Source organism: Puma concolor, chromosome B1 (genome assembly GCF_028749965.1).
Source record: "Puma concolor isolate L17-30 chromosome B1, mPumCon1.1.hap2, whole genome shotgun sequence".
Classification (NCBI taxonomy): Eukaryota; Metazoa; Chordata; class Mammalia; order Carnivora; family Felidae; genus Puma; species Puma concolor.
In genome coordinates, this window is record NC_141670.1 from 16,534,843 (window position 1) to 16,553,618 (window position 18,776).

General features: G+C 40.7%; 1 protein-coding gene across 3 annotated transcripts in view; it reads left to right on the forward strand.

Annotated features, from left to right (window-relative positions):
• The window catches only part of CFAP96 (cilia and flagella associated protein 96), a 521,342-nt gene that overhangs the window by 120,049 nt on the left and 382,517 nt on the right, over positions 1 to 18,776 (forward strand). For all 3 annotated transcript variants that reach the window (XR_015249965.1, XR_015249967.1, XR_015249966.1), the window contains exon 9: positions 7,690 to 7,858. The gene's annotated coding sequence lies outside the window, so the exon portion shown is untranslated. The remainder of the gene's footprint in view (positions 1 to 7,689; positions 7,859 to 18,776) is intronic.

An 18,776-nucleotide genomic window follows, 5' to 3' on the forward strand; every position in this document is an offset into this window, starting at 1 on the left:
CTTCCACGCATTGTGTCTGACTTCCTCTTTGGTAGGAGTCCGTGTGATTTTCATGCTTTGGAGGATTTGGGCCCTTGTGAAATCTCTTCTGGGGAATTAGCCACACTGAATTCCATGCTTTGTGTCTGCCCTCAGTGCTGGCAGGAGCCTATATTGTTTCATTCCCACGTCGTCACACTCCTTGGGACGATGTGATGGTTCAGCTCAAGTTCATTTGGTATTCCCCTCTGAAATGTCACTGAGTTTTCCCACTGTTTGCACTGAATTAACTAATAACAGTCAAGGGAATCATTAGTATGCTGGAAACATGAACTGAGGCAGTGTGGGCTGAGCATCAGATAAAGGACTCTCTTGGGCACCAGCCTCTGTTACTGTCGGTGGCTGCCATTTTAGTGCTAGTGCTTTTGCAAATCGCAGCGTCATGGAGACAGATGGAGACAGAGAGGGGAGAGAGAGAATTTGTTGGTCAGAGTAAGGGAGATCTTAAAAATGTTTTCCCACGGAAGCAGCTTAACGTGGGCATTTTCATCCTTACTGGATTGTCTCCTGGGTGGACTTCAAACTAAGTGAGGGCATGTTGCTTCCTGCCACTGGCAGGTTGAGTAAGAGGCTTCTTTCTTCATGCCCTAATTACCTGTTTCCTATTCTGGGAAAGTGAACTTGATCAGAAGAGCTACCATGATGTGTCAGATGCTGTGCTAAACATTTCGTGTGCCAATTATTTCTTTTTTTAAATTTTAAAAGGTTTATTTATTTTAGAGAGAGAGAGAGAGAGAGCTAGTGGGGGAGAGGGACAGAGGGGGAGAGAGAGATAATCTCTATGAGAGAAGACAGAGTGTGGAGCCTGGCACAGGGCTCAGTCCCATGACCCTGGGATCATGACCTGAGCCAAAATCAAGAGTCAGAGGCTTAACTGACTGAGCCACCCAGGTGCCCCTACATGCCAATTATTTCTAATTCTTAAAACAACCCTGCAAAATAGATATTATTATCCTAGGCTATTGAGACTGTGAGAAGATATGGAATCTGTCCGAGATCCTACATCTAGTAAGTGGCAGAACTGGATTCAAACCTGGATCTGCCTCTTTCTGTGTCTTCCTGATTCTTCTGCCATTCCATGTTTCCCTTTAAGGCACATTTGCTAAGGTTTATTGACCCCAGAGAGCGTCTGACAACGTCTCTAGACTGGTGGGTGCAGTTTTGAGGTCACTGAAAAGCCAGTAGCTCTGTTCACACTGAAGTTTCATTTTCCATGGGGACTAAGGTAAGGTCACAAAACATCGTGGAAAAGGATTCCCCAGAAACTGAAATCAGTCTTGCTCACTATAGCCTGTTAATGCTGTTTTCAGGATCCTAGAAATTCCTGCCTAAATGCGTCTCAGGAAATCAAAGACCTAATCTTCAGTTGAATGGTGTTTTACTTGATAGAGTTAACTGCCCTCAGTTTTCTGTAGATGTACCTTCATATTTTTAGTGACACCAGTGAGCAGTCAGAAGAGCCAGGATGCATATTTACGATAAAAACACAACCGAACTCATTCTTGAGTAACAGAGAACATGTGTTTTGGGGCTTTTCTATTTGGAGTCAGTTTATCATCACTATGAAAACATTTCAGATGAGAACGGAGTCAGTGGAAACCCTGGGGACTGCACAGGGAGCTGTAGATTTGGATGGCTGGATGCCTGGCCTGGGTTTAGTCACTCAGGAGGTTTGAAGCAAAGCACTAATGCTAGAATGTAATCTATCACAGACGCCTTGGCCATCTCCTTGAGCATTTCCACCTGTTTCACCGCTGGGAGTCATGGCTGGTCTCCTAACAAATAAAACGTGTGTGTTCTGTACTCAACATGTCAATTAAGTCAAGAGAGAACTAGGTCCCATGTATAGTCATCTTAATGGTGTCTAGTTTTCTTTCTTTCTTTCTTTTTTTTTTTAAACATTCTTTAACTTAAGGTGAAAAGTAGGGATAACTAACTAATGAGTAATTTATGTAATCCATATTTAAACTATGTGGAAAATATTATCCTGAGCCTCCTTTTTTTGTGGGAGACACATTCTGGAGTGGAGGAAAATAGTACTTCTGCCCTTTTTTCCTCAGTTTTCTGGTGACACCGGGAAGGAAATGAACATTATAGAGTCTAAATCCTGGCCCAGGTGGTAGTGGTTGGAGGGAAAGTCTTCACTCTACAGGAAACCATCTGCAAGGAAGATACTCTTGCTGTTCCCCTAGAATAATGAAATCGCTAAGTTTTAGACATAACCTTGGACATGTTATGTCCAACATGGACATAACCTGTATTGGAACATAACCTGTTCATGGTACAGATTAAAACCAAACTCCATGAAGATTCTGAGCCTAGGTATTCTGTTAAAATCGTTCATCCCTTGGGTCCTGTCATTCCACAGATTTCTGGCTGTTCTTTGACATGGATCACAGGAATGCTCCTTCTTGGTTCTTTCAAAAGGCCTCTTCTGTAGCTGCTCTTAAATGTCAGTGATTCCCCCTCTCCTGTGATGGTTTGGAATCTCATTACGTGTTTTTATTAAAACCCAAAGCTTTTTTCTGCTTCAAAGTTAAAGCCGACCGAGGCACCTGGGTGGCTCAGTCAGTTAAGCATCCGACTCTTGATTTTGGCTGAGGTCATGATCTCACACTTCATGAGTTCGAGCCCCACGTCGGGCTCTGCACTGGCAGTGCGGAGCCTACTTGGGATTCTCTTTCTCTGCCCCTCCCCACTCATGATGTCTCTGTCTCTCTCGAAACAAATAAATAAAAACTTAAGAAAATTGAGAAATTAAAGCCTACCTCCCTCGATCAAATTTATAACCAATTATTACTATTTTTTATTTTTTGGACACGAGATCCAGTGTCTATTCAACTTTTTCTTTCTGAGAAACTCAAACTCAACTTGTCCAAAGTTCAAATCTTTTTCTTCTTTCCTTCCTCCCCCCTCTGTTCTGGTGAAGAGCAGCATCACCAGCGTGACAGTTATAGAAGGCTCAAGTCTGAGTGTTCTCTTCCATTCCTGCCCTCAAGCACCCCTAATATATGGCTGCTGACCACATCTCATGGATTGCCTCAGTACATTACCAGGTCTTATATTATGCCCCTTGTCTCTAGGTCCATTCCTTTAGTTCAGTTACCCAACATTCCTCCCGGCATGACTAGCAAACTCTCCTCACTTCTTTCCTTGTCCTTGGTTTTATAACCTCCAGTTCATTCTGCACACTGCTGCTAAAGTGATCTTTTCCAAAATGTAAGAGTAATCATGTCCCTTATTTATCTGTTTAAAATTCCTCAGCGACTCTCCAGTAGCTTCCAGGATAAATATCAGACTCCTTAGTGTAGCCCACAGGGCCTAGATGCTCTGCCTCAAACCAGACCTCTGTCCTCAACCTCCATACTCCCGACCATACATGCTTTCTCCAACCAAGTAACACTTCTTATGGCTAGCAGAACTCACTGGAGTCTTTAACGATGATGCTTCTTTGGCCTAGAATTCATCTATTCATTCAAAGATTAAATAATTGATTCAACAAATATCTGTTGAGTGTCTGTTCTGTACCAGGCACCATGACACTTCCTGGGGACACAGCAGTGAACATGAACATGACAGAGAAAGATCCTGCTCTAATGAAACTGACATTCTATTGAGAGAAGACAGTATAAAACAGACAATGAATTGCAGATGGTTTTGTAAGTTATGAAGGCAAGGAGCTAGCAAGGGAATGAGAAAACAAGTGCTAAAATGTATATATGAACGTGTGGGACTTCTTCACATGGGGTTCTCTGGGCATGTTCTCCTGAGGAGGGCTATTTGAACACAGATCTTCGCTGGGCAAGAACAGCCATTAGGTCTAGGAACAACATGTGTAAAGGTCCTGAGTTGAGAGTGGCCTTGGCATTTTCACTGGATAGTAAGAAGCCCAAAGTGGCTATAGTTCAGAGGTTGAGGGAGAGAGTGACAAGAGATGGGGGAGAAGAGGGGGCAGACCCAAAATAGTGTTCAACATTGTAGGCCATGATGGAGAGTCTAGCTTTTATTTTACAAACAGAGGAATGATATCAGGTTTATATTTTTAAAAAATTCCTCTAAAATAACAACTGTTGGCTGGATGTAGAAAAATTGGAAACCTCACACACTGCTGGTGGGAATGTAAAATGGTGCAGCCATTGGAGGAAAACAGACGGTTCTTCAGTAAGTTAAATTCACAGAATTACCTTAGGATCTAGCAATTGCACTCCTAAGTATACACCCCAAATAATTGAAAATTGGTGTTCAAACAAAAACTTGTATATGACTCGTTCATAGCAGCACTATTTAAATAGCCAAAAGAAAAAAACAACTGAAATGTCTATCCGCTAATGAATGAATAAAAAAATATGGTATATCCATTCATGGAATATTATTTCATCTTAAAAACAAAGACAGTACTGATAAATGCTACAATATAGAGGGACCTTGAAAATAATATGCTGAGTGAAAGAAAGCAGACACCAAAGATCACATATTGTATGATTCCATTCATATGAAAGTCCAGAGTAGGCAAATCCACACAGACATAAAGCAGATAGTTGTCGTCAGGGGCTTGGGGTGTGGGAACTGGGGAGAGACTATTTCATGGGATTTCCTTTGGAGGTGGTGAAAAGATTCTGAAACTAGACAGTGGTGATGGTTGCACAACACTGTGAATGCACCCAATGCCACTGTATTGTATACTTAAAAATGGTTAAGGTGCTAAGTTTTATCCCATGCGTGTTAAACTTGGGCCGCCATAACAATACCACAGACGGGGTGACTTAAACAACAGAAGTTTATCTTCTCACAGTTCTGGAGACTAGGAAATCTAAAATCAAGGTTCCGACAGGGCTGATGTCTGGTGCTCGCTCCTTGGGTTGCAGACAGCTACCTTCTCTGCATGTGCTTAAGTGGCCTTTCCTCAGTTGCCTTCCAGAGAGAGAGTGAGTGGGCTCTCTGATATATCCTATCAGATCAGGGTCCCACCTGTGTAATTGCATTTCACATTAATTACTTCTTTACCTCTAATACAGTCATATTTGGGGTTAGCACTTCAATGTATAAATGCAACGGGGAGACACAATTCAGTCCATAGCATTATGCATGTTTACAATGAAAAAATATTCTGGTGACTGCGTGGAGCTTGGGTTAGTGAAAATAGGGAGACTAGCTAAGAAGCTAGTACAGTAATCCAAGTGAGAGATGATATTTGGTCTTAAGGTGGTGGTAGAGAGGAATACATAGCCTGTGCCCTTCCTATTTTCGTGAGGAGAGATTCTCTATTATCCTTGTCTTCCTACCCCACCCCTTACTCTTCTTTTTCCCATAATGGCATTTGAAGGCGTTGGTCCACATTTCTTAATGGGGTGGAGTTATTCTCTTAACAAACTCTAAGGATTGGGGATCCTGTGCCTTTTCTTCCCTCTGTTGTCAGGCCCAGTGTGAGATAGTAATCCTATTCTGTAGACCCCAAATTTCCCCTGGAGCACCGTCAGTGCCAAGATAAGGGTGAGATGGGGGGGGGGGGCGGTTCATAATGTATTAGCAAGTTCACTCGACTACAAACCAAATATGTTTCTCTAATGAGCTTCATCATAATGCAGGTGCTATTTTTGTTTCCATCTTTATGGCTCATTTAGCCTACTCCACAAAGCCTTCAAATCTCAGCTCCGTATTACTTTCTCTGGGAAGTATTTCCTGACCATCCCCACTCTCTAGGGTGCCTCTCTTATGTTTTTCTATAGGACCACGTGCATTCTCCTAGCTTAGCACATACCAACCATACTGCAATCACTTATTAAGTGATTAATAATTATTAAGCCACTGCATTCCAAATACACATTGTATTTCATACTATTGTAACGTACTGTAATGCGGGGCTTCTAAAGACATTAAGCTGCTTAAATGTGAGGCCAGTCTTAATTGCTTTCTATTTTCCATGGCTGGTACAATGTCTGACCCACAGTAGGTGCTTAATAAATGTTTGTTGAATACACAGTTACAGTAGAAGAGTTATTGAAGTGCTAACCCCAAATACGACTGTATTTGAGGTAAGGAAGTAATTAATGTGAAATGTGATTATGTAGGTGGGACTCTGATTTGATAGGATATACCAGAGAGCCCACTCACTCTCTGTGGAAGGCAACTGAGGAAAGGCTTGAACACCTTTCTTGAGCACCTTTCTTTATAAAAGAGTCAGAGAAGATAAGAAAGTCTACAAATCTTGCTTGCTATCGAAAGTTAACTTACTATCAAATAGTTGACTGTTATTAAAAAAAAAAAAAGATGAATGTTGGTGAGAACGTGGAGAAATTGGAACCATTGTGCCCTATTGGTGAGAATACAACATGGTGCAGCCCTTATGGAAAGTAGTATTGTGGTTCCTCCCAAAATTAAGAATGGAACTACCATATGATCCCATAATCTCACTTCTGAGTATATAACCAAAATAATTGTAATCAGGATCTCAAAGAGATATATGCACTTCCATGTTCACTGCAGCATTATTCACAACAGCCAAGTTATGGAAACAAGCTAAATGGCCATTGACAGCCGAATGGATAAAGAAAATGTGGTATATACACACAACAAATATTATTCAGCCTTTTAAAAGGAGGGGCACCTGGGTGGCTCAGCTGTTGGAGCATACAACTCTTGATTTCGGCCCAGGTCATGATCCCAGGATTGTGAGATTGAGCCCTGCTTAAGATTCTCTCTCTCTGTCCCCTTTCCCCGCTTGTGCACCCTCAATCTCTCTTCCTAAAAAACAAAAAATAAAATGAAGGAAATCCTGCCATATGTGCCAATTTGGATGAACCTCGAGGACACTATGCTAAGTGAAATAAACTAGTCATAGAAGGACAAATACTACCTAATTCCACTTATATGAGGTATTGAAAATAATCAAACTCATAGGAGCAGAGTAGAATGGTCATTGCAAGGGGCTGCGGGGAGGAGGAAATGAGATACTATTCGTCCATGGGTATAAAGTTTTAGTTTTTTTTTTTTTTTCAATATATGAAATTTATTGTCAAATTGGTTTCCATACAACACCCAGTGCTCATCCCAAAAGGTGCCCTCCTCAATACCCATCACCCACCCTCCCCTCCCTCCCACCCCCCATCAACCCTCAGTTTGTTCTCAGTTTTTAAGAGTCTCTTAGGCTTTGGCTCTCTCCCACTCTAACCTCTTTTTTTTTTTTTTCCTTCCCCTCCCCCATGGGTTTCTGTTAAGTTTCTCAGGATCCACATAAGAGTAAAACCATATGGTATCTGTCTTTCTCTGTGTGGCGTATTTCACTTAGCATCACACTCTCCAGTTCCATCCACGTTGCTACAAAAGGCCATATTTCATTCTTTCTCATTGCCATGTAGTATTCCATTGTGTATATAAACCACAATTTCTTTATCCATTCATCAGTTGATGGACATTTAGGCTCTTTCCATAATTTGGCTATTGTTGAGAGTGCTGCTATAATAAAGTTTTAGTTTTACAAGATGATTAAATTCTAGGGATCTGCAATAAAACATTTAATTTAACAATGGTGTATTGTCCACTTAAAATTTTGTTAAGAAGATGATCTCATAGTGTTCTTACCACAATAGAAAAATTAGCTTAAATCATGGAAGAAATTGGATCCATAATTCATATGTAACTATTCACTTACAGAGTATGTCCAGCAAGGCAAGCAGAGTTCTTTCATGTTTTGATAAGCTCATGACTGTGATACTCAACTGGAATTTGTAGTCTTCTCTGAAGTTTTTCTGAGTTGCTACAATCATGGAGTGATATCTTCTTGGAACTGATTGTCTGAAAGTCAGCTGGGGACACGAAGTTGGTATGTGTTTTCAATTCCTGGGATAGTGAGAGGAAGTAATGTTCTTGGGGTCATCTCTCTTCTCAGAAAATTGGAAAAGGTAGAGAAATTAAATTATACATTCCTTTAGATGCAAAAATGAATGTCTGTCAAAAAAGATGTCCACCTAGGGACATGAATCCTTTTGGTGGTTGACTGGGTTCATGGCTGTGGTCTGAGGGCATGAAATGCGTTGAAATCTGCTTGTTAATATGAGTCCTTTGATTTGCATTTTTAAAAATGTATTTGTGTGAGACAGAGAGATAAAGCACAAGTGTGGGAGGGGCAGAGAGAGAGGGAGACAAAGAATCCCATGCAGGCTCTGTGCTACGGAGCCTGACAGGGGCTCGAACTCACAAACTGTGAGATCATAACCTGAGCCAGAACCAAGAGTTGGAGGCTTCACCGACTGAGCCACCCAGGCACCCCTGATTTGCATCTTTAAAATTTTCGGTCTCCAAGTGGAAAACTGACCTGCTACAAATTACAAATTTCCTGAAAGCTAGACTGTAAAATGATTTAAAACCTATTTTGAGATGTTTCAAATATTTTGAAAAATGTTAGTTATGTACAACTGAAGATAGTGTACTGCCTAAAAATATAAGCAAAATAGTTTGAAGATTATGCTAATTGGCAAGTGAAACATAAATAACAAGTTGTACACTTACCTGGTGGTATGATATTTAAAAGAAGCCAAGATTAAAGAGAAAAACTTGTATCTATGGGCGTCACGGAGAAGTGCCTATGAAGACTGACTGCCTTTCATGTGCTATGTGTGGAGATATGCTCCTGTGTCCCAGGAAAATGCTGTCTTGTCTCTCTCGTGGGTTAAATTTAGCCTCCCTCCCAACCTAAAACGTGCTTTTTAATAACACAGGGCCTCAATGGAAGCAAGATATCTTTTTAGTTAAGTATTTTTTGAAGGTGGATGAGATGGTGATTGACTCAAGAGGTTGGTGGGAGGCTTAGCAGGCATTCCTAGAATTGCAGGCGTGTCTGATTCCATTTTACAAAGGAGTTTAAAATAGAAGACACAGAATTAGTCTGTCTAGGAGCTTTAATATTGCCTGGTCATCCAGCTGTGATGTGGAGGCCAGAACAGTGGCAACCAGTGTTTTCAGAGCCCTCAGTGGTACGTCTTCTTAGGAGTCTTTCACTGGGACCCTCGAAAGAAAAGTTGTCTTTATCACGGAAGCGTCTAGAGAGTCTTAAGATACTTACATTGTTCTACCCAGTTAGGAAATTCAAGTTTAATCGATGACTGCAGCTTTAAATGAATTGTCAGGAACAGGCAACTTCTTTTATTGATGTTAGACTCCTGTACCATCTTCTACTGAGGTTTTAATGGGCTCTCTCTCTCAGGGTTAGGGCACAGATTTTACTTTATTTAAAGAAGATCATGCAGTTAGTTCTAGGGACACAAAGAAAACAAAGAAAAACAAAGCACTCAAGTAGTCCAAATAGAGCTGGTCGCCTATGCTTTTTGCATTCAAGTTTTGAATTTTTCTAGGTCTCTCTACCACGTGGCATGAATAACGATAAGACCAGTTCTCATTGTGTTGGAAGTAAATACTCTCAATAAAAGAAAGCACATATTTGCAGCAGGCATGCCTTGGAATTCATGATTATCTGGGCAAGGGTGAATGAAGGGCTTGTGAGCCCACTGGGTATGGAGTGACTGTTTAAATGAAGAGCAGTTACAGGAGTGACCCCTTCTGAAGAAATTGATAGTAAGGGAAGAGAGAATAAGAGGCTGGGTAAATACTCAAAAGCTGGTGCGAGTCGATGGACCACTTTAAAAGGAGAGGGGTATATCCAGTGGTTATCATTCCAGATTGGTCATATCAATGGATCTAAGGCCTAAGGCAAGGAGTGATTTCATGAAAATATCTATGCGATGTAAGCGCACACACTGCTAGTTACTCTAGTGCTAGCAACTGGTGTCTTAAGAGGACCACTTCCTTAGCCAATAGCACCCTCAACCCTGGGCACGGCTAGCTTCTGGGGTTGGTGGCCCTGGGACGTAAGTAGAGATTAGCAGCAATATCATTGCCTCTGGGAGGGAATGTAGTTCCATTGCTCACTCTCCTGGGAACTGTTCTCAGGATCAGTGACTTCAGTGGACATAGACAGAAGTGACGGCAGCTTCTCTGGGCCCTGGTGATTTTGACTTCATCATGTGTCATTGGCATACGCTGCCACTTTCGGTGTAAACAGTCGTAGGAGCTGGACCATGCAAGAGGGCACAGTGGAGCGCATGTGAAATACCCCTGGCGAGGTAGAGGAGAATTAGAAAATTCAAGGGAAGTTGGAGGTCCTCCAGAATTGGGGGGGCAGGGCCAGTGTTGCAGTCTTTAGCCTTTAATTGTGACCTTCTCTTTATCCTAGGTTAGGACAACCTGAGAATGAGATTTGATTACTTTGGACCAGATACTCAGCTTAAATTCTGATGTTTTGAAGTGTGAGGTGTTTAGAGGAAACCAATAAATAACCAAGAAAGGAGAATTGTAAAGCACTCCTTTCCTTTCGGTTTTCTTTCCATGTTTCTTAATTCACGTTAAGATTTTTTTTTTATTCCCTTTATTTCAAGATTTCCAGCTTAATTTTGCAGGAAGAGAAGCTTTGTATAAGTAAACATTCCGTTTGCATTCTTCCCACAAATGTGAAAGGAATATAATGAGGATGAGTTTTATTGAAGCCCCTAAAGGCCAGAGCCAACTGGATAGATCCTTTAAAAATACATGGTGGCTGTTAACTCTGGAAATTGAGCATCACTACTTTCCATTCTGTCATTTACTCCTCAGTGGCTCAGCTCCACGTTGATCATTAGAATCAAACGTCATCTCCAAGTTTGGCAAACAGCTGCCCTATTTGGTTTAGGGCTAAAGCCTGTTCTGGCAAAGACGGATCTACTCATTCCAGATGAGGTTTGGATGAGAACAGTGTGGCTGTCTGCCAGAGCTGTGGGGATCAGAACGAAGGCTGCAGTACGTGCACCTCGTGAGGTGGACCCAGGAGTGTAGATGAAACCTATAGACTTGGACTCTGTGTGCTAAAGGTTCAAACTTTGATCTCTCAAGCCAGCAAAATGCAATCGTGAGACAATCACACAGCCTTGGATCTAGGCATGTTACATCATATCCCCCGAAAATCCTTACACATGGCAAAGGGCAGTTACATCTCAGTTCTCCTACCAGAGGAATATTAGCCTGGTCTCTCATAAAACTCCCTGTCCATATGTCACACGTAGTGGTAATGATAATAGGAACAGTAATTTGCTATTACTACTAGAAATATTCTGGATAATATTGCGTTAGATTAGCCCTTAAGTAGCCATTACGAATCTACCAGCTTCCCACTTATTTGCTGAATAAACTTCTGTGTGTCTAACATTGTGTAATGGCAGATAAAGATGAAGCTAGAAATGACATTCCCTGGCTTTGAGAAGACAAGACACGCTTGTATAAAATAACTTGAGGTAACACGCGGGTAGAATGGGTGTTAGCAGTTTCAAAAGTTAAAGACCATTCTGAAAAAAAAAATTGCAGGGGTGGGAAGTAGTCAGGGAAGGATGTCTGATTTTTCTGCACATGATAAAGAAAATGTTTGATCTTAGTCGGCAGAGGAGAGAGGATTTAGCTTTGTAGGCTGGTAAACATCAGCAAAACGATGTAGGTAGAAAAAAGCACCCTGTATGGATTAATGGTAAAGGAAGAAGCAGTGAGGAGCTTGGATAATGGTTGGAGTGGTAGGAGAAAGACTGAGTAAAGATAAGACCAACCTAAAATGTTCTTGGAAGGAAACACTGGATAGGTTGGGTGGACCCATGTGATGGAGGCTCTTAACTATCTCGCAAGGGCCTTTGGGTTATCACTCACTCATTCACTTGTTGATACATTTATCAAACGTTTATGTGTTTGGCACTGGACTAGACATTGGGGATGAACAGGACTGATGTCCTAAGGAAGTCACATTAGGGGAAAGAGGCACATAAACAGTCCTATAACATAATGGCTCTAAAGAGGTCTGTAGAAAGTAGCCTGTGAAAAAGCAGAAGGATTAATTTTGCCTGGAATGGAGGCAAGGCTAAGAAACCTTGGAAAAATATATGTTCTTAAGCAGATGGAACTGATGGAAAAAAATCGGAAGCAGATGAAACTGATGGAGTAGGCCATAGAAGCTATTGTAGAACAATCCAGACACAATGAGAACAGACTAGATGCAGTCACAAAAACTGCAAAGGGCACCAGTGAACAAGGAGGGAGGCAGAGGTACTGTAAAGATGCCGTGAAGCTTAGGTGTGCAGCAGACCTAGGTTTGGGTTGCTGGAGAAAAACTGTGTGGGAAGGCGGCTGGACACCCACCAAAGTTCTCACTCATGGGCTGGCATTCTTGGTCATTTTCTTTGCATCCTCTAATGCTTCAGGCATTTTCTGTGCCTCTGAATCTGTGACTGTTTCCCTCACATCCCCTTCCACCCCCCGAATGCTCTTGTTCTCCTGGAGAAATCTTATTTATCCTTCACATGTCACTTCTCTTGTACCCAGAGTAATTCCTCACTCCTATAGGTAAATATCTCCACTTTGTATATAACTCGACTTTGGCACTTACCTTATCATAGTTCGCCATTTATGTGCGGATTTCCTCTGTAGATGGTTCATTCAAGGACAGGGATTGTGTTTTATTTATAGCAAAAGCAAGATTGAGCCTAGTCTTGGCTTCGAATCCCTGCTTTACCACTTACTAGCTCTGTGAATTTCAGAAACATGGTTAATCTCTCTTTACTTCATTTATAAAATAGGGCAAATAATATCTACCTAATAAGGTTACTAATTAAAAACCAAGATCATGTGTGTAAAACAACTGTCAGAGTGATTCATTCATAAAGACTCAATAAACATTAATCTTTTTCTTCTTCTTTTCTCACCATTCATATCCACAGTGCTCAACACAGAGCCTGGTATATAGTAGGAACTCAACAACTTTGGTTGGATATACAAACTGTAAAATTTACCGGTGCTTATCACATTCCTTCCAGACATTGTTCTAGGCACTGTGGGTGTATATGAACTCATTTAATTTTTTCCGTAACACCGTGAAAACATCATTAGTATCCTCATTTTACTTATGAGGAAACCAGGACATGATACCCGAAGTCTCTGCTCTTGTCTTAATTAACCCTTTTTCTGCAGGTTCATTCTGTGGAATTTACATATGATGTTGACCCTTCTGGCAGTTTTCTCCTGGTGATGATCTGGCCCATTCAGAGGGTTCCAAAAAGCAAGATTGCCATTTGTCTTGAGTAAATCCATTCTTGGTAAGCATGCAGGGACTTCTGAGGGCTTTTCAATTCTTCAAAAATTATTTCCTGTAAGAAAAAAGAGCTATTCCTTTTTTTTTTTTTTTGTGGAAAATCCTCCACTAGTATGGACATCTACTCAGATTAGTCTGTGATTTAACTAAGTATTATATTCGTTTGAGTCCTACTTAGAGGTTGCTCCATTGTCAAGATCTAGAGTTATAAGACATGATAGTTGCCCTTGATGAATAACCAGTGCCACCAGCACCAAAACTGCCATTTTGTGAACTTCTATGTGGCATCCCTAGGACCAAGTTACAACTCACTGCTACATCTCCATTTTGCAGCTGAAAACTAAAGCTCACAGAGATAACTAATTTGCCCAAGGTCACAGAGCCAGCACATCTTTGTACTCAGCTCTTCTTGACTCTGATTTTTACTTGGGGAAACAAGAGGAACATAATTAGGGGAGCTGGACACGGCTTCATAGGGGTTTATCCTTGGTTCGTCTCAAGAGGAAAGGATTGAAGATATATGATCAGTACTCTCCAGGGTAGAGTTCTCGCTGTCTGGGTGACATTCATGGGAACCTTGAAATAAAATTATTTCAAGCTAGTAGCAGTGCAGAAGAGGAGAGAAGAGCGGAAGACACAACGCAGGGTGTCTTGGGTTTGGGGCTGGCTTCCCTGCTCAAGTCACCTAACTCCTCAATTTATTACAAAACTAAGAATGATACTGGTATTTACCTCAAAGCGTTGTTGTGAGGATTAGTTGGCATCAAAAAGATACTTTACTGAGGTAATTTGCTTATAAGGACATCTATTTATTTGTCTGCCCGGCTTCTATGAGGCAGAGAGAGGCATTCACTTATTAGCGGGAACATAAATAGAAATAGCACAGAGACATGAAGCAGGAGGTTCCTGAGGAAACCACGAGGGAGCCATGAGTATGAAGAACCAAAAGGCAGAGAAGGGAGGGTGTGAACTGTTTATCGCCAGAGTGGTGGGAATTGTCACATTTTTATCCCTGAAGGGCAAGAAGGTAACCCAATGTATTAATTTTCTATGGCTGAATAACAAATGACCACAAACTTTGTGGCTTAAGATAGACAAGGTTATTATCTCACAATTTCTGTGGGTCAGAAGGCCAACCATGGCTGAGCTTGGTCCTCTGCTCAAGGCCAACAGGGAATCTCATTCCAGTTTTCTACTGTGGTGTCTTCTAGAACAACGTAATCAAGGAGCAACCACCCCGCCATCCTCACAGTGTCTCCACATCCAAGGGGAGGGGTTACACAGTGGGTATACACCAATGGTGGGAATCTTGGGGACCATCTTAGAATTCTGCCCGCCACTCCCAGGACGATGGTGGCACCAGCATCGTTCAGTTCTGGAGCTCTATTCCAGCTCCCTGGGATCTTTGCGCAGTCCCTGGGTCTCTCCTTGCTAAATGCTGTAATTTTTTGAATGAATCAAAAGACCCTACTTAAGACACAGAAGGAGGGAAACATAACAAAAACTATCTTTTCTGACCTGAAAAATTCTAGTGAAAAAGAAAAAAAAACTGCTTCAGTCATTTTCTTTTAATTATTCCTGATAGATATATTAGCACTGAATTTTGATTTGAGCAGAAGCACAATTACATGGCTATATACAAACTATAGCTAGTCTCAAGTCAGACATTTTTTTTTTAAAGTAGAAAGCTCCAAAAACAATTCATTTTCTGACTAGTTAGATGAGAGAATATTTTTCTATAATAAATGTCACTTTAAAATTAGCCAATGAGAGTATAATAGTTTTCTCTTTTACCCAGTCACTATGTAATTTTTCAGTTTGTGGGGAAGCCAGAAGATGAATTTTTTTGTAGGAAATTAAACATTATACACATGTTTTCTCAGAAGGGGTCCACACAGACAGTATTAATTACAAGTGATGAAATGGCGTAAACTTATGACATTTAATTTTGGTGGTGTTTTAGTGTATTGACGGATGGAGCCCAATTTCCTTTTTACTTTATTTAAACCCATCTTATGGTTTCTAGCGAAAAGCTTAAAACTGAGCAAAGATGATAAATAAGACTAATGTGCACAAAGTACACATTCCTTTCCAAGCTGGAAAGTACATACATTCCTTTTTTCCCCTACTCGGCCAGCTAAGCACAGACTGTACTTGTGAGTAAGTCAAGAATAAAGTCATAAACTCCAAGTATGCAGTATTAAAAATTAATTGATATATGCGACTTTTCACTGACACAAGATTCCTTGGGAAATCAGTATTGATACTAAGTACAGAAATGACTGTGCCTTGGTTCCCTGGTTTGGGGCACCTTGGGACCCTTCCTTCCCTGTTGGCATTAATGTGCTGCAGGGAGGAGCCAATTAGATAGAAATGGCAGCAGCCCTCTGTCATTGGGAGAACAGGGAGCAAGGACAGGCTGCAAGTTTTCCACGTTACTTCTTTTCCAATAGGTCTGGGTCTCTTTCCCTCAGACACTAACACTCAGCACAATAGGACTAATCTTCCCAATTTGCTCTTTTGGGGTCTCCGCCTCTCAGCATGAAGGTAGCCCAGATACAGGTGATGAGAGCGCACCTGCTTCTGTTTTCCTCTTAGTGGGATAGTGCTACTTAGGTGATACAGTTGCATGACAGGGAAGCCCACGGGGTTTCTGGGAAGATGGAGCCTCGGAGCCGCAAGTGCTCACATCTGGCCTTGCACCTTCAGGTCTCCCTGGTCACCAGTGTCCCTGCCTCCCTACAGGTGGGCAAGGGCACTGAATGGACTTTCTATTCCCATGCTCACGTTCAGCCAAGAACATCCCACAACAAAACTCTCAGATCCCAAACCTAATAGCTTTTGGTGGCGCATCTCTTTCCATTACCATGTAAAGCCATTTGCCTTTTAGTACATACACTGTGACAGAGCGACTAGAACATGCGATGCCAGCATCACCTGCACACTTGGCCCAGGGTTGACAGTTCTTCTACGTACGCCCTGCTATTGTGTCTGGGTCCATCCTCCAGAAGCCTGATCTCATCATCACGATAAATGTCTCTATTGTCTGTTTCTGTTCTTTGTCTCACATAGGATCATACTAGTTCATTAGGTATATTTTGAAGTCTTTGGCCCTTAAACAGAAAGGGTCAGGCTCCTAATCCCTTCTTCTTCTAGGTCCTCTGCCCCTTTGTAGGAATATGGTTGCAAAGTGATACATGGCTAAAGGCAGCAGTCAGCAATGTAAAATGACTGAAATGCAGATAGATGTGTTGATGGAAGGTGACATCTATTTCCTCTACCAGTGATCGGCAGGACTCAAGATCTTGCCATGCTCTACATTATATGAGGGTAACAAAGGGATTTGAGTTGTATCCACATGATAATGACTGTGCTCACAACAGTCTAAATATAGTGTCACTTATTTTCAGGTGATAGTGTTTCTGCTCTCAGGAATTCTCTCTGACTAGATTCCATTTATTTCTCTTTTAATGTTGAAAACTTCTGCGATTTCCTAGAGGTTTTGTGTGGCTTGTTTATCAAGTGATGACAGAGAAATTTTTCTCCAAATCACAGCTATTATAGGCAGGGTTCTGTCTTTTTCCTGACTCAAGGGTGGTATCTTCATGTTTGAGTGGCATTACTTCCTAAAACATTTACTCATTGTCTCCTTAGGCATAAACTTGTTCCTCTGAGTGATGAAATTCTGGTTCTTGGGCTTTAAAAGTATTTTCTTCAGTTTTCCTGTCCTGTGCTCCTGAAGCAGAACCTCTTCTGGTTCTGAGGGAGCCACATAACCCCTCTGCACCAGGGGTAGTGTTTTCCAGTGTCTGCTCTTTGGGGAAGGAGAAGAGCTGCTGGAAAAATGTAACCATCCTGAGACCAGAGAGGAGCTTAGCCAGAAGTTGCCAGATTGCTCTAGGAAGGAAAACCATATTTAGCAAAATAGTATTAGTTTGTCAATATCTTTTTTCCCCTCTCTCTATAGAGTTACTTTTTTCTGGACATTTTATGTGAATGCAATCATAAAATATATAGTCTTTCCTCCAGTTTTAGAGGGAAAAACATTCAGTCTTTCACCAGTAAGTATAAGCTAGCTGCAGAGTTTTTATAGGATCCCTTTATCAAGTTGAATAAATTCTTTTCATTCTAGGTACTGAGACTTTTCATCACAAATGGATGTTAGATGTTATCAAATGCTTTCTTGCATGTATTGAGATGGTCATGTAGTTTTTGCACTATACTCATATTATTCTATTAAAATGATTTTATAATGATTGATTTTTACATATTCAGTCAACTTTATATTCCCGAGAGAAATCCTGCTTGGTCATGGTATATAATCCTTTTTACATGTTGCTGGGTTCATTTTGCTAATGTTTTATTGAGGGTTTTTACATCTCTACTCGTGAAGCATCTTGGTAAGTGGTTTTCCTGTGATGTCTTTGTCTGGATTTTGGGAAATTTTCGCTCATATTTTATGAAAGAGTTTTTGAAGGATTGGTATTACTTGTCTTTTAAATATTTTATAGAATTCACCAATAAAGACATCTGGGCCAAGGCTTTTCTTTGAAGAAAGATTTTCATTTAGTAATTCACATTCTTTACTTGTCTATTCTTGTTTTCTCTTTCTCTTTCAGTTTCATCAATTTATGTCTTTCTATAAATCTTCTTATTTTATCTGAATTGCCTAATTTGTTAGCATAAAGTTGTTCATAGCATGCCCTTATGATCCTTTTTAATTTCTGTATGGTTGGTAGTGATGTCTCCTTTAACATTCTTGGTTTTAGTAATTTTCATCTTTTCTCTTTTTTTGTTGATCAGACTAGATCAGTTTTCTTAACCTCAGCACTTGTTGATACTTGGTCCCAATTCTTTTTATTGTGGAGAAGCTGTCATATAATGTAGGACACTTAGCAGCATCCCTCCCTAGCTTCAGGCAACCACTCATCTACTTTTGTCACTATGGATTTAGTTTGCATTTTCTAGGATTTTGTGTAAATGGTATTGTGGTATGAACTCTTTTATGTCTGGCTCTTTCATTCAGCATGAGATTCACCTATGTTGTTGTATTAGGTGTCGACCCAGCCTCCTCCCCTGGCTTCTTATTTTTGATGCTAAGCAGTATTCTATCATATGGATAGTCCACAGTTTGACATTCATACCTTTGATGGATATTTGAGTTGTTTCAGTTTTGGTTTTATGCTGCTGTAAACATTTGTGATAACTCTTTGTGTGAACTTAGGTTTACATTCTTTTGGGTGAATACCTAGGACTGGACTGACTGAATCCTATGGAAGGTGTATATTGAACTTTTTGAGAGACTTCCAAATAGTCTTTCTAAGTGGTTGTACCATTTTGCATTCCTACCAACAGTGTATGAAAGTTTCAGTCTCTCCACATCCTTGCCAACACTTGGTATTGTTAGTATATATGCATTTTCTTAAAGTGTAACTTCATGTAAATTAATAGTTACAAACATATACTATTATGTGTATAACAAATAATCCTGGAGAATTTTTGTTTTTTAGTGACTGAAGGAGTTTTGGGATCTCTGTCTTCCTTTTATTTTCATATGTTGTATTAAATTGGATACTTAGGAAAGAAA